This window comes from Coregonus clupeaformis, chromosome 10, assembly GCF_020615455.1.
Source record: "Coregonus clupeaformis isolate EN_2021a chromosome 10, ASM2061545v1, whole genome shotgun sequence".
Lineage (NCBI taxonomy): Eukaryota > Metazoa > Chordata > Actinopteri > Salmoniformes > Salmonidae > Coregonus > Coregonus clupeaformis.
In genome coordinates this window covers 31,901,260-31,920,223 of record NC_059201.1, presented here as the reverse complement: position 1 = coordinate 31,920,223, position 18,964 = coordinate 31,901,260, and the positions used below count along the sequence as shown (strand labels likewise).

The 18,964-nt window shown below is 41.1% G+C and overlaps 1 protein-coding gene across 1 annotated transcript in view; it reads right to left on the bottom strand.

The window, feature by feature from the left end:
• LOC121575027 (caM kinase-like vesicle-associated protein) overlaps positions 1-10,950 on the bottom strand; it is a 117,709-nt gene extending 106,759 nt beyond the window's left edge. The window contains exon 1 of the mRNA XM_041887796.1: positions 10,736-10,950. The gene's annotated coding sequence lies outside the window, so the exon portion shown is untranslated. The remainder of the gene's footprint in view (positions 1-10,735) is intronic.
• Positions 10,951-18,964: the final 8,014 nt, after the last annotated feature.

Here is an 18,964-nt window from a genome sequence, read left to right as displayed (position 1 = left end):
GATGTATCCCCAAAAATGTTACAGGAAATTAAGATGAATGAAGAAAACACATACTGCTAATATTTCTGGGATCAACCTCTCCAAGATTCCTCAAGGACCATAATGAGAACTGTCATGTATGTACATGTACTTACCTGGAGTGCCTGAGGGTGGCGCTGTTACTAATTACTACATGTGATCATCTGTACTTGCACTTGACCCATGACATCAGATAAACATTGTTTTTTTACACGTATCCTTGCCTCAGTGTGCTAATATATTACATGGAGTCAGAAATTTAAAAGTAATATAAAGGAAATCTCAACATTACGAAACATGGAACAAATTAGACCAACTACTCTGAGCCTAGACAGAAAGCTAGCCGAAAATTGGAGAGTGTGGATCCAGAAATTCTACCTTAATATCGTCGCGAGTGGCATCTCAGAGAAATCAGAAAAATTTAAATGTGCCACATTCCTGCACGTAGCCAGAGATGATGCAATCAAGGTATTCAATACTTTTGATTTTGACGATGATGTTGATGACTAGGATGTATTAAAAGAGCTTTTCCGAAAATACTGTGAGCCAAGAAAAAATCGGATGTACCTGAGGCTTATCTTTGTTACGAGAGTGCAAGGACAAACAGAGTCAATTGATGCTTATGTGACTGATCTAAAACAATCAAGCAAAAGACTGAGTTTCAACAACTTACCGAGTCACTAATACAGGACAGAATTGAGTGTGGAATCACAAATGACCAAGTGCGAGGCAGATTACTCAGAAAACCAGATATCCTGCTAGCTAGAGCAATAGACATTTGCCATGCTAGTGAAGTGAGCCTGAGCCAGCTGAAAATGCTTCATGATAAAGTCAAGGTACCAGTTCACAAAGTGCATAAGCAAAAGAAAATACAGAAATGGTAAAAAGACAAAGACAGTGGACAGCTAGTAAAAGAGAGATCACAGGGAGAATGCTCACGTTGTGGGTACAAACATGAACCCAAAAAGTGTCCACCATACGGTCAGATATGCAAAGCGTGTCACAGAAAAAATTATTACGCCAAAATGTGCTCCTCATGCACACGGACAGAAAACTGGAGGATTCGCGGCATTGACAGGGAGATGACAGCAGGAAATGAGGACATGTTCATTGGGACAATTGATGTGAAACAGAGTGAAGTACAATGTGTAGCTCAGCTTGTGAATGTAAATGAGAAAAATACTGAGAAAGAGCAGTGGACAGAAACACTGAAAATAAACAACCAGATGCGTACTGTTAAGCTGGATACAGGAGCTGAGTGTAACGTCTTGTCTGTGAGAGACTTGAAAACGTTGAACGTGAAAGTGAGTGGCGATTCCATGCAAACATCCAACTGCAAGCTAGTGACATATTCTGGCCACCAGATGGAGCCAAAAGGCAAGGAAACGCTCAAACGTCAATACGAAGAGAAAGTGTTTGAACTGGAATTTCAAGTGATAGAACAAGATGCACCTGCAATACTTGGAAGATCAGCTTGTCTGCAAATGGGCTTAATACAGAGTCTACCTATATACTACCCACCATTGTGACCTGTACGCTCTCGTTGGCTGGCCCTCACTACATATTCGTCGCCAAACCCACTGGCTCCAGGTCATCTATAAATCACTGCTAGGCAAATCCCCGCCTTATCTTAGCTCATGGGTCACCATAGCAACACCCACCCGTAGTATGCGCTCCAGCAGGTATATCTCACTGGTCATCCCCAAAGCCAACACCTCCTTTGGCTGCCATTCCTTCCAGTTCTCTGCTGCCAATGACTGGAACGAACTGCAAACATCTCTGAAGCTGGAGACTCTTATCTCCCTCACTAACTTTAAGCATCAGTTGTCAGAGCAGCTTACCGATCACTGCACCTGTACACAGCCCATCTGTAATTAGCCCACCCAAATACCTCATCCCCATATTGTTATTCATTTTGCTCATTTGCACCCCAGTATCTCTATTTGCACATCATCTTCTGCACATCTATCATTCCAGTGTTAATACTAAATTGTAATTATTCTGCACTATGGCCTATTTATTGCCTTACCTCCATAACTTACTACATTTGCACACACTGTATATAGATTTTCTATTGTGTTATTGACTGTACGTTGTGTTTATCCCATATGTAACTCTGTGTTGTTGTTGTTTTTATCACACTGCTTTGCTTTATCTTGGCCAAGTCGCAGTTGTAAATGAGAACTTGTTCTCAACTGGCTTACCTGGTTAAATAAAGGTGAAATAAAATACAAAAACTCAAGCGTGAACAAAGGACAGAGACTTGACATTTTGAGTGAATATGAAGATTTATCCACAGGACTTGGATGTGTTCCAGGAGTTCATCACATACAAATAGACCCAGAAGTCACATCAGTGCTTCACTCACCCAGAAAAGTGCCTGTAGCACTAAACTAAAAACTTGAAAAGGAACTGAACTGCATGGAACAGATGGATGTTGTCATCAAGCAAACTGAGCCTACTGAATGGGTAAACAGCTTGGTGACAATCGTGAAGCCAAACAAAATATGGGTATGCATGGACCCACAGGATCTAAACAAAGCCATCAAGAGAGAACATTGTCCTTTATGTACCATTGAAGAAGTAGTTGCTGAAATGCCTAAAGCCAAGGTATTTTCAGTTGTTGATGCAAACTAAGGTTTCTGGCCAACCCAACTGGATGAAGAGAGCTCCCGACTCTGCACATTCAATACGCCATTTGGGATGTATTCATTCAAGAGACACTCAGAGGTGTTCAAGAGGAGCCTGTCCAGCATTTGGAAGGCCATTCTGGAAGGTGTCGTAAACATCATGGATGACATTCTTTTCTGGGGTGATGACACAGAGCAGCACGACTAGAGACGGAGACAGCTACTATACAGACTGAGAAGCATCAACTTGAAACTGAATAAGTGCAAAATCAGAATGACAGAAATCCACTACATTGGACGTGTTAAGCAAAGAAGGCCTGAAACTAGACTCCGAAAAGGTCAGAGCAATACAAGAAATGCCAGAGCCAGAGGACAAAGCAGCGCTTCAGAGGTTCATGGGAATGTTGAAGTATCTCGCAAAATTTATTAATCCCAAATCTCTCAGATGTCAGCGTACCACTGAGACAACTGCTGGAAGGAGATGTTCTGTGGCACTGGGAGTCTGCACAGGAACAGAGCTTCAAAGGCTTGAAAAAACTTGTCAGCAATGCGCCAGTGTTAAAGTACTACGACGTAGAAAAACAGTGACACTATCTGTGGATGCAAGCTCAGAAGGCTTGGGAGCTGTGATCCTGCAAGATAGTCAGCCAATCGCATATGGGTCAAGATCCCTCACAAACTGTCAAAAGAGATACGCTCAAATTGATACTGGCAATAGTGTATGGCTGTGAGAAGTTTCATCAATACCTGTCTGGAAAACACATCCAGGTGAAGTCAGACAACAAGCCCTTGAAAACAATCTTCAAGAAGTCACTCCAGGAAGCACCAGCCAAACTACAGAGAATGCTGATGAGACTACAGAGATACAGTCTACATGTGACATACAAACCAGGAAAGGAGATGCACATCGCTGATGCTCAGTGCATGTGTCAGTAACCGAAAGGTCGCTGGTTCTAATCCCTGAGCCGACTAGGTGAAAAATCTGTCGATGTGCCCTTGAGCAAGGCACTTAACCCTTATTGCTCCTGTAAGTTGCTCTGGATAAGAGTGTCTGCTAAATGACTAATTATTTATTATTATTATTATACCTGAAGGAACAGAGAGAGAAATTGCTGGATGGTGAGCTGGATGTAAACTACATCGCTCATCAACTTCCTTTTTCAGAAGAGAAACTGCAGCAATTCAAAACAGAAACAGCAGAAGATGAAGAGTTAAGACTGGTCACAGAAACAGTTAAAAAAGGATGGCCAGACACGAGAGGGAAAGTTGCAAAGAAAATACAGCACTACTGGACCTTCAGAGAGGACTTGACATACTCAGATGGACTACTGCTCAAAAGTTAAAAACTTGTAGTTCCTCAGAAAATGAGAGAAGAAATTATGGAAAAAAATCCATGAAGCACACATGGGAATCGTAAAAGGTAAGGAACAAGCAAGGGATGTTCTGTTCTGGCCAGGCATGGCTAAACAGATTTAAGATGTAACAAAATGTGCAGTCTGCAACACACAAAAACAAAAAACAAAGAGAGACGCTCAATCCCAGAGAGAGCTTGGGCCAAAGTTGGAGTGGACCTCTTCCATTACAACGACACAGAATATCTATTATGTGTGGATTGCTACTCAAAATACCCAGAAATCTCCAAGGTCAGTGGGACAGCAAGTAAACACATCATTACAGCACTAAAGTCGATCTTCGAAAGGCATGGAGTACCCTACGTTTTGTGCTCCGACAATGGAAGACAGCTGGTGAGTCAAGAAATGTCAGAGTTCTCTACCAGCTGGGAGTTCAAACATGTCACGTCGAGCCCTAGACTTCCACAGTCAAACGGCCAAGCAGAGAGAGCAGTTCAGACTGAAAAAAGCACAGAACAGCAACGGAGATCCTTACATAGCTCTACTTGAGTACAGAAACACACCCCTGGATGGAGTAGGTATCTCACCTGCACAACTACTAATGGGAAGGAGACTGAAGACAAAGATTCTGACATCAAAGAGATTGTTAAAGCCAGGACTCCATCAGCATGTCAGGAGCCATCTCACAAGCAGACAACAGAGACAAAAACACTACTTTGACCAAGGCACACGTAAGCTTTCGGTCATGAAGGAAGGAGAACGAGTCAGGATCAGACAAGATAACAAATGGCAACCAGCAATTGTACTTGGAAAACGTGACCAGCCAAGTTCACACATAGTACAAACACCAAACGAGAGAATATACAGAAGGAACCTGAGACAACTGTTAAAAACACATGAATTAACACACCCAGAGAGAAACCATAATGGATTTACCTTATCCGATGGAAAGAGAACCTGAAACAAGTGTCAGCCTGGAAGAAAACTACTTACCTGTGTGTTCTCCAGCAACAACAACAAAACAAACAATGGAAAGCAACAATGTAAACATTGACACACCAGTGAAATCAACGCGTTATGGAAGACCTATCAGAATGCCAAAACATTACCAGTACTGAAAAGACTATACTGAAAAGACTGAAAAAAATAACAAATTATGTCAGTGTTTATAGTTCAAACAGACTGTTGAGAAAAAATTAAAAAAGTTTAAAAAATACATTCATAATAACAATGTGATGACAATTGGGATGTCTATGATATGTTATGAAGAAAAAAGCAACGTTTATTGTTTGCAATGTGAAACACTGAGTTGAAAGAAAACATTGTTTTGAGAAAAAGAAAGGGAGATGTCATGTCATGTATGTACATGTACTTACCTGGAGTGCCTGAGGGTGGCGCTGTTACTAATTTCTACATGTGATCATCTGTACTTGCACTTTTTAATTTTTATTTATTTTTATTGAACCTTTATTTAACTAGGCAAGTCAGTTAAGAACAATTTTTTATTTACAATGAAGGCCTACCCCGGCCAAACCAATAAGCATGGTCTTAATGTGTCACGCCACTGTGTTTCACCAGCTGCAATAAAAAAAGCTAATCTCACATCCCTGTTAGCTACGTCACAGGGTTGTAGCAATATATTTGGGGGCTTATTGTCATGGGTTGACTATTGAATTTGACATACATATTAACTTGTGTCTAAGAATATGATCATGCAGAATGTCATAGTGGTTATGGGAATCTCTCCAAATAAATAAATGAGAAAGAAAATGTGTTAATGTATGACAGTCCATGACTATATTGATTTTGGATTAGAGACTAGATGGTAATTTTACATTAAGCAAAATTCTGGGACTTGCTTTACCTGTTTAAAATAATTGTTGTGGTAGTTGAACCCCTTGATTGGTAGAAGTTATTTCTGTTTTGATTTCAGATTTCAGACGCAGAGAAGTAGAGGAAGACCTCATAAAACCTTCGAAGATATTTCTGTTCTAATTTCAGATTTGAATAGCAGAGAAGTAGACTAAGATTTCATACACTAATGTTTTGTCTAAATTGTTGGGAAAGTGGTCAAAGTAGCTGACTCAAAAGCTAACTCAAAAGTTACATTGTTAACTAATTGTGTCATTCTTAGAATGTGCTGTAGTTTTAAAATTCTGAAAGTTCCATGGCAGTCAGTGGCCTACTGAAAGAAGTTGATGTGGTTACGAAAACAGCTGTACCATTTGATATGTTGGTTCTGATTTCAGATTTGAATAGCAGAGAAGTAGAAGAAGATTTAATGAGCGCCTACTTTTTGTCTAACTTCTTGGAAAAGTGGACAGAATTTCTGTTTTATAAAAAAAAGTTTTTATTTTAATGGTGTTACTAAAACAGCTACAGTGGGGGAAAAAAGTATTTAGTCAGCCACCAATTGTGCAAGTTCTCCCACTTAAAAAGATGAGAGAGGCCTGTAATTTTCATCATAGGTACACGTCAACTATGACAGAAAAACTGAGAAAAAGAAATCCAGAAAATCCCATTGTAGGATTTTTTATGAATTTATTTGCAAATTATGGTGGAAAATAAGTATTTGGTCACCTACAAACAAGCAAGATTTCTGGCTCTCACAGACCTGTAACTTCTTCTTTAAGAGGCTCCTCTGTCCTCCACTCGTTACCTGTATTAATGGCACCTGTTTGAACTTGTTATCAGTATAAAAGACACCTGTCCACAACCTCAAACAGTCAGACTCCAAACTCCACAATGGCCAAGACCAAAGAGCTGTCAAAGGACACCAAAAACAAAATTGTAGACCTGCACCAGGCTGGGAAGACTGAATCTGCAATAGGTAAGCAGCTTGGTTTGAAGAAATCAACTGTGGGAGCAATTATTAGGAAATGGAAGACATACAAGACCACTGATAATCTCCCTCGATCTGGGGCTCCACGCAAGATCTCACCCCGTGGGGTCAAAATGATCACAAGAACGGTGAGCAAAAATCCCAGAACCACACGGGGGGACCTAGTGAATGACCTGCAGAGAGCTGGGACCAAAGTAACAAAGCCTACCATCAGTAACACACTACGCCGCCAGGGACTCAAATCCTGCAGTGCGAGACGTGTCCCCCTGCTTAAGCCAGTACATGTCCAGGCCCGTCTGAAGTGCATTTGGATGATCCAGAAGAGGATTGGGAGAATGTCATATGGTCAGATGAAACCAAAATATAACTTTTTGGTAAAAACTCAACTCGTCATGTTTGGAGGACAAAGAATGCTGAGTTGCATCCAAAGAACACCATACCTACTGTGAAGCATGGGGTTGGAAACATCATGCTTTGGGGCTGTTTTTCTGCAAAGGGACCAGGACGACTGATCCGTGTAAAGGAAAGAATGAATGGGGCCATGTATCGTGAGATTTTGAGTGAAACCCTCCTTCCATCAGCAAGGGCATTGAAGATGAAACGTCGCTGGGTCTTTCAGCATGACAATGATCCCAAACACACCGCCCGGGCAACAAAGGAGTGGCTTCGTAAGAAGCATTTCAAGGTCCTGGAGTGGCCTACCCAGTCTCCAGATCTCAACCCCATAGAAAATCTTTGGAGGGAGTTGAAAGTCTGTGTTGCCCAGCGACAGCCCCAAAACATCACTGCTCTAGAGGAGATCTGCATGGAGGAATGGGCCAAAATACCAGCAACAGTGTGTGAAAACCTTTTGAAGACTTACAGAAAACGTTTGACCTGTGTCATTGCCAACAAAGGGTATATAACAAAGTATTGAGAAACTTTTGTTATTGACCAAATACTTATTTTCCACCATCATATGCCAATAAATTCATTAAAAATCCTACAATGTGATTTTCTGGATTTTTTTTTCTCATTTTGTCTGTCATAGTTGACGCGTACCTATGATGAAAATTACAGGCCTCTCTCATCTTTTTAAGTGGGAGAACTTGCACAATTGGTGGCTGACTAAATACTTTTTTTCCCCACTGTATATTGTTAGATTGGTAGAAGATATTTTGATTCTGATTTCATAAAACCTTAGAAGATATTTCTGTTCCAATTTTAGATTTGAATAGCAGAGAAGTAGAGTAAGATTTCAAATGCAATAACTGTTTGTCTAACTTGTTGGGTAAGTGGTCAAAGTAACTGGTTTGTGTCAAAAGTTGCATTGTTCATAGTGAATGGAATGTTGGAAGTCATGTGACTTTCTAATAATGGGGAGCATTATTAAAAGTCTGACTAAAGTGAATGAAGTTGGACAAAAAAGGACAAAAAACGTAATAGTTTAAAAAGTATAAAATATATTAAAAAGTTGTATGTAAGCACACTATTCCAGACATTTCTGTACGTTTAAAAGTTTGAATGGAGCAGGCTGTTAAATAATAACAAGTCAGAAATATGACAAAGATTTAGAATCGGACATTTGCTATTGCAAGTCTCATTCATTACATGAAAAATAAAAAAGTTGTATTACTGATATAGTACTATATCAACTGGAATGTGTGCCCAGAAATTGTCGAGCATTATACAATACAAGTAATGAAAATTAATAGCATGACTGATTGTAGGAGTCATTCTAAAACTAATCTGGCACGGCATAAAAAGAAGTGTCAGTCATTGGGATGACTGTTTGATGACTGCCTTAGTGTCAAACTTCTCATCCTTTATCAGCTTCCCAGTTGTTCTTATCATGGAGACAGAAAGTGCTCACTTTCCTAAAGAAAATAATAATGTATACACTGTTTAAATATGCTATAAAGGCTTAACAAACATAAAACTTTTTGATGCAACTGTTTCACGGGTGTTGAAGTTGCGCTATTTAGGCGCTGTCTCGTTTTTTACCCCCTTTTTCGATCTTGTCTCATCGCTGCAACTCCCCAACGGGCTCAGGAGGCAAAGGTCAAGTCATGCATCCTCCGAAACATGACCCGCCAAACCACGCTTCTTAACAGCGACCCACTTAACCCAGAAGCCAGCCACACCAATGTGTCGGAGGAAACACTGTTAAACTGACGACCGAGGTCAGCCTGCAGGCACCCGGCCCGCCACAAGGAGTCGCTGGAGCGCGATGAGCCAAACCATATCCTAACCCGGATGACGCTGGGCCAATTGTGCGCCGCCCTATGGGACTCCAGATCAAGGCCGGTTGTGATACAGCCCGGGATCAAACCCGGGTCTGTAGTGATGCAGTGCCTTAGACCGCTGCGCGACTCGGGAGGCCGCATAGGCGCTGTCTTTTGATGAGCATGCAGCATCGCTGCATAGTTCGCAGCATCAGCACCATGAGGAGGTTGATTGGGAAATAGCCTGGTCTCACAGCCTAACCGTAACATAGTAAAAGTTAATCTGAAACACAGAAATGTGTATGATATGTTACGTTTGGTATGGTTACATAAGACAGAAGGTTACTTAAGGCAAAAACGAAAGTAGGTGGTTGGTAGGGGTGGATGGGTTGGCGTGTAAGGCAAACGTCTAGAAACCAAAGGTTGTGTGTTCGAATTTCATGACGGACAACTTTAGCATTTTATGAAATTTGGACCTACTTACTACTTTTTAGCTACTTTGCAACTACTTAACATGTTAGCTAACTCTGCCCCAAACCTTAACCCTTTAACCCTTTAACCTAACTCCTAACCCTTACCTTAACCCCTAGCTTAAGTAATGTTAGCCACCTAGCTAACGTTAGCTACCTAGCTAACGTTATCCATAACAAATTGGAATTCGTAACATATCATACGTTTTGCAATTTTGTAACATTGTAAAAAAAAAATGCAATTCGGAACATATCATACGAAATGGATGATGGGCGTCCACAACTTAATACAACCATATGAAACGTATAATTTCATACTAATTGGAGTGTTTCGGATTTACATTTACTATGTTATGTCTACCCCTGAGTCCAGGTTGAAATGTTCTGTGTCTAGGCTCTTTAGAAGAGAGGGGGATGACATTATGATAAAACATGGTCTCTTCACTCCGTTTTATATTTAATAGCCAATCTCCTGCAAAACATGGCGATGCAGATGACAAAAAGGTCATATGAATGCAGAATAACCTGTATGTGCAAAGATTCCAGTGGCAAGGTTCAGATGTAGGCTATCAACTTTTTGGCACACCGTCCAACATCACAACTCACTTTACCAAATCAAACTCAATCTCTTAAATGCTTTAAGATTTTTTTCTCACTCAACAAACTTCCCATTTTATTCAGTTCGTTTTGGAAACCTGTTAGGTGCGATGGTGTTTATTAGGCTACATAACTTTTTGTAACAGAGATATTGACGAAACTGTTGCCGTCAGATTTACATAAGTACAGGCTACTTCACGATGTGCTTCACTAGGCTGTTCAAGCAGTCTCGTGCGCGTCGTTTACAATAGGCGAGCATGGTAAATATCAATTTGACAGCAAACAGTTTCGAGCAGTCAAGTCTATCATAATGCGTAAATTCTGGTGCATCGTTCTCCTTCATTTTATCGGCAAAATTCGCAAGTATTAGGCTATAAACATTATATAACGGCACTATTAACCTAGTTAGATTTTATAGGCCATTAAACATTATTAACATGTGTTTGAAAAAATTTGCTTTTGAAAAAAATTGCTTTTCGGATAAAGAATAGGCTATGATTCCCAAAGAAACCCATTCTGCATGCAAAAGTAATCAGCTTTACAAAAGATGTCAGAGTGGAACAGTGAACATTTATTAGTGAGCTCAACTCCCTGATAGACAACTCAAATTGCGAGAACATACCTTATCAGCAAATTTCTCAAACGTAGAATCCCCTGACTTTTTCCACTCGACTGTTCTCCTCGGGGTGTAACTGCAAATATAACGCTCTTTCTTCTTAGCTTTGAACAAAGTACTTTTTTCTAGTGAAATTCCAGCGCTCCTTTGTACCATCGGTTGTGCCTCGCGCGTCGAGTTCAGCTCGGGAGGGAGGGAATGAGAGGCGGAATTAAAGTATGCACAAGAGGATGGAACAACCGCGAGTGGGGGGCATTGTGGAGCGAATTAGAACGAGTTAATCTGATATGCATCTAATGGGTGTGGTACATTCAGGGTTGGGTAGGTTACTTTCTAAATGTAATCCGTGACAGTTACTAGTTGACCTGTCCAAAATTGTAATCAGTAGCGTCAGTTTTGTATTATCCAAACTCAGTAACGTAATCTGATTACATTCAGTTACTTTTAGATTACTTTCCCTTTAAGAGGCATTAGAAGAAGACAAAAATGTATGTTACCAATTGAACGACATCTATTGCAGGATAAATCAATGTTAAAGTTTACATAGCTGGCCATATATGGATGTTAAATTTTACTTTATGGGTTAGTTATGTAGGCTTCTTCTAACCCATCGATTTCTACTACATATAATAATACGATTAAGTTATATCTTTACATTAAAAACCAAAGTCTATCAGAATTCCGGTCATTCCAATAAATGTTATACCGCTTGATCTTCAAGAATAGGACTTGGAAATATGGAGTTATAGATTAGCCAAATTGTCAGATTAATAGACAGAGCTATGGATGCAAGGACTGACCATCCAATTATTGTTTAACCATGTTATGAGGCTATACAGTGTTTGTTTACATTTACAATGTTTACAAACATTGGAGAAAAACAGGCTTATATTTTGGGTTATCATGGAGTGTGACAGTTGAACTAAGCTCATGAGGCATTTATAAATTATATTCTTCAAGAATCAATGAATTTATAAGTACAAAAATGGATGTAGCAACTACAGATTGCCCCTTTAAGTCTATCAAAAGTGTGCGAGTTTGAGCATGTGTCCATTAGGCTTATGGATTATTATTTTTTATCAGCATGAATTAGATTGAGCAATAAAAGCCCCACTTTTATTCCATAGGCTGGGATCCGCACTATGTAGCTGTTGCAAGAGCGCATTTTTCACTGGCTGTCCACTTGTTTTAAAAACGTATTGAATTCAACCATTATTGGGTTCAAATACACATTTAGATTTGTGAACAGACATTCACAACAACCACAATCCGTTAGGCGAAAATAGCTAAATGAGAGAGCAGCAGTGTGATTCACATCAATGCGCATATTGATGCTCTGGCACCCCAATGGTGGAACAAGCTCCCTCACGACGCCAGGACAGCGGAGTCACTCACCACCTTCCGGAGACACTTGAAACCCCACCTCTTTAAGGAAGACCTGGGATAGGATAAGGTAATCTTTCTACCCCCCCATTACCCCACCCCCCAAAAAATAAAAATAAATAAAAATAAAAATAAAAATATTGTAAAGTGGTTATCCCACTGGCTATAAGGTGAATGCACCAATTTGTAAGTCGCTCTGGATAAGAGCGTCTGCTAAATGACGTAAATGTAAATGTAATAATAAGTGATATCCGTATCACCGTAGACTACACCACTGCTGTTGTCCTTACCTCCAAGCGTTTATTCAAATTGGATAATCTTTGGATGCCGACAGCAGTCGCACCATTGGAAGACATAGCTTGGACTGTAGCCTACAAAAGCCTATTCCTGCTCTTTTCCCGCAATCCACTAAACACATTAGGTGTGTCATCATAGCGGTCTCTGATTTGTGGTCAGACTCGCTCAGGTGGAACAAACTTAAACTTGCGCCTTTTTTCAATGCTGATTTGACTGTCATTGAGAAAACAGAGAAGTGTCAAATATTTTATTTTCGCAAATATCCTTTATGAATTTAAAAGTAATCCTCGAAGTAATCATCTAGTTTTTCAAAGTATCTGTAATCTGATTACAATCTTTTTGCTGGTAACGTGAACCAACGCATGTGCATATATTTTACATTTACATTTACGTCATTTAGCAGACGCTCTTATCCAGAACGACTTACAAATAGGTGCATTCACCTTATAGCCAGTGGGATAACCACTTTACAATGTTTTTATTTTTATTTTATGTTTTTTATTTTTTTTGGGGGGGGGGGTTGGAGTAAAGGGGGAGGTGGGGGTAGAAAGATTACTTTATCCTATCCCAGGTATTCCTTAAAGAGGTGGGGTTTCAAATGTCTCCGGAAGGTGGTGAGTGACTCCGCTGTCCTGACGTCGTGAGGGAGCTTGTTCCACCATTGGGGTGCCAGAGCAGCGAACAGTTTTGACTGGGCTGAGCGGGAACTATGCTTCCGCAGAGGTAGGGGAGCCAGCAGGCCAGAGGTGGATGAACGCAGTGCCCTCGTTTGGGTGTAGGGACTGATCAGAGCCTGAAGGTACGGAGGTGCCGTTCCCCTCACAGCTCCGTAGGCAAGCACCATGGTCTTGTAGCAGATGCGAGCTTCAACTGGAAGCCAGTGGAGTGTGCGGAGGAGCGGGGTGACGTGAGAGAACTTGGGAAGGTTGAACACCAGACGGGCTGCGGCATTCTGGATGAGTTGTAGGGGTTTAATGGCACAGGCAGGGAGCCCAGCCAACAGCGAGTTGCAGTAATCCAGACGGGAGATGACAAGTGCCTGGATTAGGACCTGTGCCGCTTCCTGTGTAAGGCAGGGTCGTACTCTCCGAATGTATAATACGTATCCTGTCCATATAATACGTATCCTGTGCTCAAGGGACATATTGGGTAGATATCTTAATTTCCATTGACTGTATTTGGTTTTTGATCTAGTGTGATACAATTTATTTTATGCAATGATGTTGTAGCCTATGCAATATACATTTACATCATTTAGCAGACGCTTTTATCCAGAGCGACTTACAGTTAGTGAGTGCATACAGTGAGGGAAAAAAGTATTTGATCCCCTGCTGATTTTGTACGTTTGCCCACTGACAAAGAAATGATCAGTCTATCATTTTAATGGTAGGTTTATTTGAACAGTGAGAGACAGAATAACAACAACAAAATCCAGAAAAACGCATGTCAAAAATTGTATAAATTGATTTGCATTTTAATTAGGGAAATAAGGTCTGGGGAGTTTCCTGGCCATGGACCCAAAATGTCTATGTTTTGTTCCCCGAGCCACTTAGTTATCACTTTTGACTTATAGCAAGGTGCTCCATCATGCTGGAAAAGGCATTGGTCGTCACCAAACTGTTCTTGGATGGTTGGGAGAAGTTGCTCTCTGAGGATGTGTTAGTACCATTCTTTATTCATGGCTGTGTTCTTAGGCAAAATTGTGATTGAGCCCACTCCCTTGGCTGAGAAGCAACCCAACACACGAATGGTCTCAGGATGTTTTACTGTTGGCATGACACAGGACTGATGGTAGCTCTCACCTTGTCTTCTCCGGACAAGCTTTTTTCCGGATGCCCCAAAAAATCGGAAAGGGGATTCATCAGAGAAAATGACTTTACCCCAGTCCTCAGCAGTCCAATCCTTGTACCTTTTGCAGAATATCAGTCTGTCCCTGATGCTTTTCCTGGAGAGAAGTGGCTTCCTCGCTGCCCTTCTTGACACCATGCCATCCTCCAAAAGTCTTTGCCTCACTGTGCGTGCACTCACACCTGCCTGCTGCCATTCCTGAGCAAGCTCTGCACTGGTGGTGCCCCGATCCCGCAGCTGAATCAACTTTAGGAGACGGTCCTGGCGCTTGCTGGACTTTCTTGGGCGCCCTGACGCCTTCTTCACAACAATTGAACCTCTCCCCTTGAAGTTCTTGATGATCCGATAAATGGTTGATTTAGGTGCAATCTTACTAGCAGCAATATCCTTGCCTGTAAAGCCCTTTTTGTGCAAAGCAATGATGACGGCACGTGTTTCCTTGCAGGTAACCATGATTAACAGAGGAAGAACAATGATTTCAAGCACCACCCTCCTTTTAAAGCTTCCAGTCTGTTATTCTAACTCAATCAGCATGACAGAGTGATCTCCAGCCTTGTCCTCGTCAACACTCTCACCTGTGTTAATGAGAGAATCACTGACATGATGTCAGCTGGTCCTTTTGTGGCAGGGCTGAAATGCAGTGGAAATGTTTTTTGGGATTATGTTCATTTTCATGGCAAAGAGGGACTTTGCAGTTAATTGCAATTAATCTGATCACTCTTCATGACATTCTGGAGTATATGCAAATTGCCATCATCAAAACTGAGGCAGCAGACTTTGTGAAAATTAGTATTTGTGTCATTCTCAAAACTTTTTACCACGACTGTACTGTTGTTTAGACTGATTTCCCTCATGATATGTCAACTCACGCACAATTAATCTGTGCTTCAGTCTGATCAACTGTAGCCTACTGAAAACCACAGCTGCAGGTAACCTAGAGAAGCCATATGCTCTGATCCCCTCTGGCCAGGGGAAACGAAGCTGTAACATTGTGTATTTATAGCCTAAACTATGCATTTCTAGCCTAAAATAGGTCTATTTTTTTATGCCTAGAGAAATTGTGAATGTGATCATATTGGTTTATATTCAAACTTCGGGTGGCTAGGCTACCTAGACCTTTTCAATCCGAAATGATTGACTGGAATTAATAAATCAACACAATAGTGATGACATCCTGTGTGAGTAACCTTTAAATTACAGATGCAAAGGCCTACATGATGCAACCCTGCATAAAGCAAGCTCAGCCTTGTTAGTTATATTGTTCAATCACAGTTGTTGTCTCTTTGTTTAAAGGACCCCCCAGTTAGTTTAGATTTAAAATATAATTCAAATGAAAAAAATAGAAGATTGCTGCAGTTTGACAGGGTTTTAATGTTTTCATCCTCCCAAGGGCCAGGAGATAAGGATTATTTTATAGCCCATATAAAACCGTTTTGCAGCTGATATATTACTATGTCATACCCCCCCCATGCCACACAATGTTACACAATGTTACAAATGAAGAAACATGTAGATTCTATCAATAAAATTCGACCTAGTATAGGATGATCACCCACTCTGCTTATTCATATTATGAATAGTTCAGTGGGATCTTTTTCTAACATATTAACAATATACAAAAAAAGTTGGATTTTGTAACCTAATACATCCGATAATAAACACCGAGCTCTGCTGACATAGTGGTGTAGGTTTCTCGTAACAACTTTTGAGAATTAAAAATTTGGCGGCCGTTGTCCTCAAAGTTGTTTCCGCAGGTCGCAAAAAGCAAAATTAGCATGGCACAAGCTGAATTAAATGTAAATAATCGCACCAACTGTTGTCACCTTCTCACCAAGCTGCTTGGTGATGGTCTTGTAGCCCATTCCAGCCTTGTGTAGGTCTACAATCTTGTCCCTGACATCCTTGCAGAGCTCTTTGGTCTTGGCCATGGTGGAGAGTTTGGAATCTGATTGATTGATTGCTTCTGTGGACAGGTGTCTTTTATACAGGTAACAAACTGAGATTAGGAGCACTCCCTTTAAGAGTGTGCTCCTAATCTCAGCTTGTTACCTGTATAAAAGACACCTGGGAGCCAGAAATCTTTCTGATTGAGAGGGGGTCAAATACTTATTTCCCTCATTAAAATGCAAATCAATTTATAACATTTTTGACATGCGTTTTTCTGGATTTCTTTGTTGTTATTCTGTCTCTCACTGTTCAAATAAACCTACCATTAAAATTATAGACTGATAATTTCTTTGTCAGTGGGCAAACGTACAAAATCAGCAGGGGATCAAATACTTTTTTCCCTCACTGTATGTCCAACGTTGGCCATTAGTTTGCTCTGATAGACCCACAATTTCCAGCCAGGTCCATGTGAAAGGTGGCATGTGGTAACCTGTAGCCATTGCACACTGGAGAGACAGAGGTGGAGCCAGCCCCGGAGTCCACCACTAGACCAGTAACCAGTCCATAAGAATACATTGACAGCACAGGCTGGCAACTAACATACATCACCGGGGCCCCGAAACCCTTCAAACAAGAGCTCAGCTGTCTTCTCTCGGGTGGAGATGGGAGAGAAGACTGGGTCAGTCATCAGGATGCCATGCTCTTCAGGGCAGACTTGCAGCTCCTCATAGAGCACATGGCTCCACAGCTTCTGCAGGGAATCTCAGTCACTTATCATTCCACTGGTGATGGGCCTCTTGAGAATTAGATCGCCCTTGCAGGGAATGTTGTTTCCAAAATAACATTCTGTCTGGTCCTTTTTGGAACAATCCAACCACTGACCTCAGCACTGTATGGGGCTTCTCATAGAAGCCAGCTTTGATGGAGCCTGATCCCGGGTTGATTACAATAGCCACATTCTGCTTGAAGTCCTCACCGCTATCCACTGCAGTCATTCTTGGACAAAGACTGTATTTCTTTGAACAGTGAAAGCAAAAGTTATTTTTCTAGTTCTCCCCAAGCATGGTCTGGAACATGAACTCTTATGAATTGAGACTAATGGTCAGAAATACTGCTTTATTACTTGAAAAACATGTTTGTCACAAAACCTGTGAAATCACAATGGCATCAATGGCCTTGTAGCATCACCACCGTGCTCCAGTCTGGGTTACTATGGCAACGGATGATCACAGGGTTATTTCTCAGTATTTGAGAACATTAGATGACAAGGAGAACTTGTGTCTCTTTCACACAAACACGATTTTGGCTCCCTTTCAGGCATACTGTACCCACAAACGGCTGCACTCCAAGAATCCAAAAACGGTGTGTCAGAGATATCTCTCAGAGTCATTCAATCCTCATCTTTGAAAATCTATTTTTATAGAATTCTTGATCTCCCTTTGGTGCAGGCCTGGTAAATGATTTTTTTATTTGAGTGTCTTTTCCTGGGGATACAACCACATTAAATTATATGATTCTGTGAGTTGTGCCATCATTACCTCTCCAACCAGTCATAGCCGCGGGAAGATGTTTGGGGGTGGGGGCGCATAATATAATTTTTTGCCTGCGCTACAAACAGCTATATCGTCCGCTAATACAGCACTAGTTTTATTCAGATTTTTCAGAGAGTGCTGCTTCCCATGACTATGCATCCAGTACACATCATCCCTCACTATGTGTACTGGATGCAGAGGACCACTACTTGTGGTCCTCTGTAGCTCAGCTGGTAGAGCACGGCGCTTGTAACGCCAAGGTAGTGGGTTCGATCCCCGGGACCACCCATACACAAAAATGTATGCACGCATGACTGTAAGTCGCTTTGGATAAAAGCGTCTGCTAAATGGCATATTATTTATTATTATTACTATGTGATTAAGATAAGGACAAATAATAGAGGCTGCATTGTGTGTATGGACCAATTTGAACTGTATTCATCACATGCGATAAACAGTGCAAGAGAGTAGTTCCAATTTTGAACATTATTCTGTATCACAGTACAGTAACAAGGAAAGTAGGAAACGTACCGACCAAGAGTTGTTACTGAAGGCACATTTGACCCCCGATAGTACCCATTACACTGCAAATCTGCATTGAGTTAACACACTAAAGCTAAGTAGACCAGGCTCCAGTCACTCTGATCTAATCACACACGTACATACACCTATGCATCCGATCCTTCCTGTGATGGAGTTGACCTACAAATGTCACCAATGAGAGTTCAGCTCTCCGTGGCCACTGCAGAGGAAAGTATAATTAGAAGCAGTTTGTTTCCATCCCTCGGGCAACAGGGATTTTGGTTGAAAGGGTCAACAGTTCAGATGTAAGGCTGCGTTTACACAGGCAGCCCAAATCTGATATATTTTTTACCAATCACATTAGATCTTTTCCATCAGATCTTTTTCAGAGTTGATCTGATTGGTCCAAAGAACAGTTAGTAAGAAAAATATCAGAATTGGGCTGCCTGTGTAATGGCAGCCTTTGTCACTACTAGCCTGGGAGCACCAGCAGGTATTCACTTTCCATTAGGGACCGTTCGAAATGTACATGACCCTCCCCTTGTACTGTAAAAAAAGAAAAAAAAGAACACCCTCCCCCTCATGGAACTAACTCAAAATAGTGTTTTACGACCACAGGTAACAATAACTGTAGTGACCCTGTGTTTATAAACGTGGATATCAACTTTGCCACTTCTGCATGCATTTGCAGCACAGTCAATGCCACGCAAGGCTATGGGCCAGAAGGTTGAGGGTTCACAGACCACCACGGACCAGCACACTCTCC